Source organism: Tigriopus californicus, chromosome 5, assembly GCF_007210705.1.
Source record: "Tigriopus californicus strain San Diego chromosome 5, Tcal_SD_v2.1, whole genome shotgun sequence".
NCBI lineage: Eukaryota > Metazoa > Arthropoda > Copepoda > Harpacticoida > Harpacticidae > Tigriopus > Tigriopus californicus.
The window spans coordinates 9,375,536-9,380,904 of NC_081444.1; positions in this window are offsets into that span (position 1 = coordinate 9,375,536).

Below are 5,369 nucleotides of genomic sequence, written 5' to 3' on the forward strand. Positions count from 1 at the left end.
CCACGAAAGTTTGAGTTAATCTTATGTTGGATAGGGAAAATGAGAGAGCTCCTGTCTCGACTTTCTTCCCTGACCTAGCTCAAAGGAACTTTTTTGATGCTATATACTCCCTCCCACAGACGGAGAAACTGCGGGTTGGCCATTTGCCCATTGGAACCGCATATGAGAGCAATGGGTTGGATGGCTGGCTTCCGTATCGGGTAACGCTCACCCCACCGACCTAAGCACCCCAAATACAAAACTACCGAGGACGTTACTCTTAAATCTTATGCTTGGATTCGGCCTTAAGACATTCAAAAATTATTTTCAACCCCCGATTGGTTCACATTTAACACCTGATTTATTCTTAAGTCTACATTCAGTCTAAAATCTATAAGCTTGAATCCCCCCCTCCCCCCATTTTGAAACTCTTAAACTGGAGACTATCGTGCCCAGATCGGAGTACATTTAGGGTTAGAAAGAGTGTCTTTGTTCATTTCTATTTCTCGAATCTTGAACTCAACCCAGCTCAGTCCTGTGAGAAAGGGGGAAATGTATTTGGAACTTTCTAAACTCTTAATGGAAAATTCACCGCAACAAGAGCGAGAGGAAGATGAGATGTAAGGGAACGAGAACGAACGAACGACGAACGAACGAATGAACAAAATGAGAGCAAAGCGTTAAATGAAAGAGACCAGTCAAAGTTACTAAGCTGTGAACGAATAGTGCAGCTACAAAAGTTGGAGCGAAATGTTATGTTCTGTACTATTCTATGTAGAAAATAGGGATGATTCACTGAAAGTGAGACGAACTTGCATTGAGATTGAAATAACTCCGTCAGACTCTTCAGCACACTGCAGTAGCGGTAATAGCAGTAGCAGCAGTAGAAGTAATGGTTCATCATTCCCTTGAGGAAAGGCGGGTAGAATTTCTCTTGGAAAGTGACAAATGAAGTAAAATCAACGGAGCATGCCATCTATGATGGTGGGTGTTGATCCCAGAGTAATTGTTATGATGACTAAAGATCTAAAGCGAGACATGCTGATTGAACTAATGTTTTCAGTCATTCTTTTTATGCACGAAAAAATATTAACCCTTGGACTGTTTTCAACGTGTAGAATCGAAGGAATCTTTCGCCCCATCATATTAGGCTGGGCCCATGCTATAGATTGGATTTTGAAATCGCAATGACACAAACAGCAGTGCTTATCTGCAACTAGAACTCTAGCCTTCGCGTTGAATGAGGAGAATTGAAGCCGAAGTGAGTCATTAATAAGATGATGGAAAGGGAAAGAGAGAACGTCGTCTTCATTGAGAGGATGGAGATAATTCCTTTGATTTTGGTTGAAAGTCTCGCGTGAACTGAGTGATCTTCTTAGATATTCATAATGTATATCTGCCAAGTCGAATCAGTTTGACAAACGTAGATGAGGCCACGACAAAAAATTGAAACACTGAACTTCATGTGATTGATGAAATGGGCGAGATTTGAGCGATGTCAAATCAGCCCAAATGATGAGCGTTTAGCTCAAGGCAAAAGGGTGGGACATAAAGCCCCAAATTGTTTTTCTTCTTCTTCTTCTATTTCTTTTTTCTCCTCCTCCTCCTCTCGTTCATGTGTGCTTTTTCGTTTTACTTTTGACTTATGGACCTTGTACGTATCTACGTGATCAGTGAGTTCTGTAATGAATCATTCAGTATACTGCATGTTGGCACTCTTGGATGCGTTTTGTTTTGCAATGACATGATCTTTTGTCTGGGACGACGGGGATTGGGAAGTTGGGTTGAAAACCATAGAAATGTGTGGTCTTTGAGATGTGGTCGCCTCACTTCATCATTGATGAGAGGAGTGGCCTGCACTTTGCTCTCATTTCAGGCCACAGGCTAGGCCTCAATGGATGTGCAAGCTCTCTTTTGCCAATGCTAAAATTAGATAGAAATAATATGATCTCGATACGGGCCAATATGCTCAATCAATCACAAAAAAACGTTTCGGAAGTTCATCATAAATGTCTCCATAGCGCGATCATAAGCCTTCTTCTACTCGTCTGTTGTGTTCAGTCCAGTAACTCGATCAAGTTAGTACACAACATTATGATAGAGGCAAGGGTGAGAATCTGTTCGGCAGTATCGTTTCGTTGATTAAATGTTTATGGTCCGTCAGGCCGAAGATTGGAATTGAAATGATTGCCGTTGAATTGTTTCTCACTTTTTTGTTCATATTTTGACACTCGAGAGGCAATCAGGTGTGTTGGTTGCTGGGTTGGTTGCAGGGTTGGTTGGTCGCCTGGTCGCTTAGTTCTTCGTTTGTTCATCCGAGATTACCGCCCTGCCCTTCAAGGAGAACGACACCTTCAATGGGCAAGTAATTGAGTTTTTGTGCTTATAGTTTCAAGTCAAAGTCGTTTTTGCGCACAGTTAAAAAATTCAACGTACGTAATTGGAATACTACGAGGAAATACATTAGACCATCAAACACTGCCTCCTGGTTTTGAGTGTTCAGTGTGCCACTACTGTTTACATAACATAACCTCGTCGCAATGACAAGTATCGTAAAGTTTTTGCTCATTCCAGAGCACATTTCGTGACTTCTCTCTCTCTGATACACTCACACACTTTGTATTCAAGGTGAACATACAGCACAAATGTAGACTTGTACCAGTAAGCACAAAAAAGGGATAACCCAGACAATTACCACCAATAGGAAAGCAAAGTCGGCAGCATACATCACCAATCCTAGTTCTGAACCCCTTCCAAAAAGTGTATCAATGCGAAAACCAATACAGTTTATGTTAGCGAATGAATTTCAGTTAACCACATTTTCGTAGTATTATTCCCTACCGCTCCCTCCTTTCAATCTAGAAAGGCGTCGTTGTCGTGGCATGGCCACGAAAAATGTGCTGCTGCTATTGCTGCTATTGCTGCTGCTTCTCTCACTTCTTGCCAATTCATGGGATTTCTTTCCATTTCTTGACGTCCAATTTTTGTGTCGATTTTTGTTTTGACACGACCTGCGGTCTTCTTGGGCTTGTCCCAGAACTTAATAATAACCTCAATAAAGGAAATTGCTCTCTTTCTCTCACTCTTTCTGTCGCTCATGGAGTGGGTAGTACACAGGATCAGTAGTGGACTGGTTGGAGAGAAGATCTTGACTTCGGTCTGTTGCTCAATTCAGAGTTTACCTACGTATAACTTCCATTGGCAAGGCACTATGTACGTACAAGCAAGCACCACCATGCACCATGTCTTACGAGACAAGGACGTGAAACAAGCATTTGGTTTTTGTTGTGAATAACTGTAGAAGCCCAACCTTTGACGTGTGAATAATGGATTGAACAGGAAAATGTGTAAATATGAGTAGGTATTGAGAACTTGACTAAATAATGACCATTATTTTATAATCTAGCAAGAGAGTTATCTCCTGATCTGAACTTTGGCTCAAAGAAAATACACATTTGTGAGAAAGTGCTGTCAATAATTCATGATTTTTTGGGGAATGGGGAATGACATTTTTCATTCTCCATTCCAAAGATCCAAAGTCCTTATTTGATCTCTTATGCCACACCTTGACAATGTCAGTTCCCATATACCAATACCTGATACCCACCTACGTATGTTTGAAACCAGAATTCAAATAAAACATAACAAACTCTGAAGGACAAGAGAAGCAATTATCAATAGATTCTAGCCTTAGCTTTTTTTCTAAATCTGATAGCTTTCGTCAATAGCATTCATAACATTATTTTTATTTCTTATAACATATGTGTTCGCATTAAATCAATGAGAAAACCAATGCATCAAATTTTGAGTTTGAATAACTTTTGCATTGCAAATACTGCACAATTTAAGGCGGCTTAAGCTGTACTGCACTTGCAATGCAATGTGTCATGGTGTTCTTTTCATTTTCCTCATTTTTTTCTTTTCTCGCGTTTCCCCTTTTCTTTCGTTCTTTTTCCTTTCTTGCTTTAACAATTTTACATATTCTATACCCACACTTGTTGATTTGAGCGGTAGGCACAATAAATAAAAAAGAAGGGTTTTAAATAGACCTTATTTCAAATTTTGTCAATTTTCAGTTATCGTTTTCGCTCGTCAACAGAAGTAGGCATAATACCACCAATTCTTTGGGCCATTGCCTCCGTAACATGTACCACAATTTCCCGTCCAGTTACGTTTGTCATCCCTCCTCGCACCACCTCCAGTTTCTTTAAGAGGCCATGGGCAATGAAGGGAGCGTTTGTATGAAGGAAGAAGTCCAACCTACACACAACTACCACTGAATTGCTCCTCATTCATCCAGAAATATGATCCCGAATGAGAAGAATGAAGAGGTAAAAACTATATGGACTCAAAAATGCTGGCCATGCATGAGTGACAACTCAAGTTTCTGACCAACGTGGAGATATGCGATCGTTTTTTTTAAGCGAAGGAATATTTAGATCCAGAAAAGACCGTACCGTAATACATAAGTTGTATCATTTCTCGATATAATATTCACTTCTCGCTTTAAAAACCTGGGCTCTGCTCTATTCATGCAGAGAATTGTCATTATTTTTCTGCGGTCTTCATGAGATGAGTGTTGAAGAATTGTACTACAACTCATCAACCTGACGTTGTACTACTGACTTGTGGTATGAGCTCTCATGTCCACGTCGCTGTTGTTGTTGTTGTAGCCGCTGCTGTTGTTGTTTAACCCGACATGATCAGAGCCCAAGTTTATTACTATGCATAGTATACTATACTGTTTCATTGTGGGATGCGTCACTTTGTCGAGGCGGTCGAGGTGGACTATTGTTGTTGTTGCTACATTTGTTGTTGTAAGTAGTGCAGTCCTACTATTCCTATCCCCACAACTCATCCATGACTTCTACTCATAGAGATAGGAAGAAGCGATTAGTGATTGACAAAGCACGCAGAGTTTCAGGGAAATAGTTTCAAATTTGAGTCAAGAAATGTTCTTGTTCCTCAATATTTTCTAATTGCAATTCTATTTGTACTATGCTTTTTTAACTTCTATTTGAAATATGTAGGCTACCCGGAAAAATTCTCAACCAAAGAGGACTCCTACTAACCTTTCAAAAATAAAAATATCGACAACCGAGAATCCTGACTCAAAGATGCACGAGACACAAACAAAATCATAACACCTTTAAGTCTAAAAATGCCAACATTCCTTGGGATAAGTTGATCAAAAGTATGATTTTGATTGATCATAGAACATTCCACTCAAGAACTAAGCAAATCAATTGATGTGTACAGTTTGTTGAGTAAAGTAAATTCAATCAAAATTTGTATAGGAGCTTAAAATTGGATAAAACAATGGATTACAAAGTGTCAAAACAAGGCCCTGTAGCGCATGAATTGAATAAATAAATTGCTCTGACAATCTG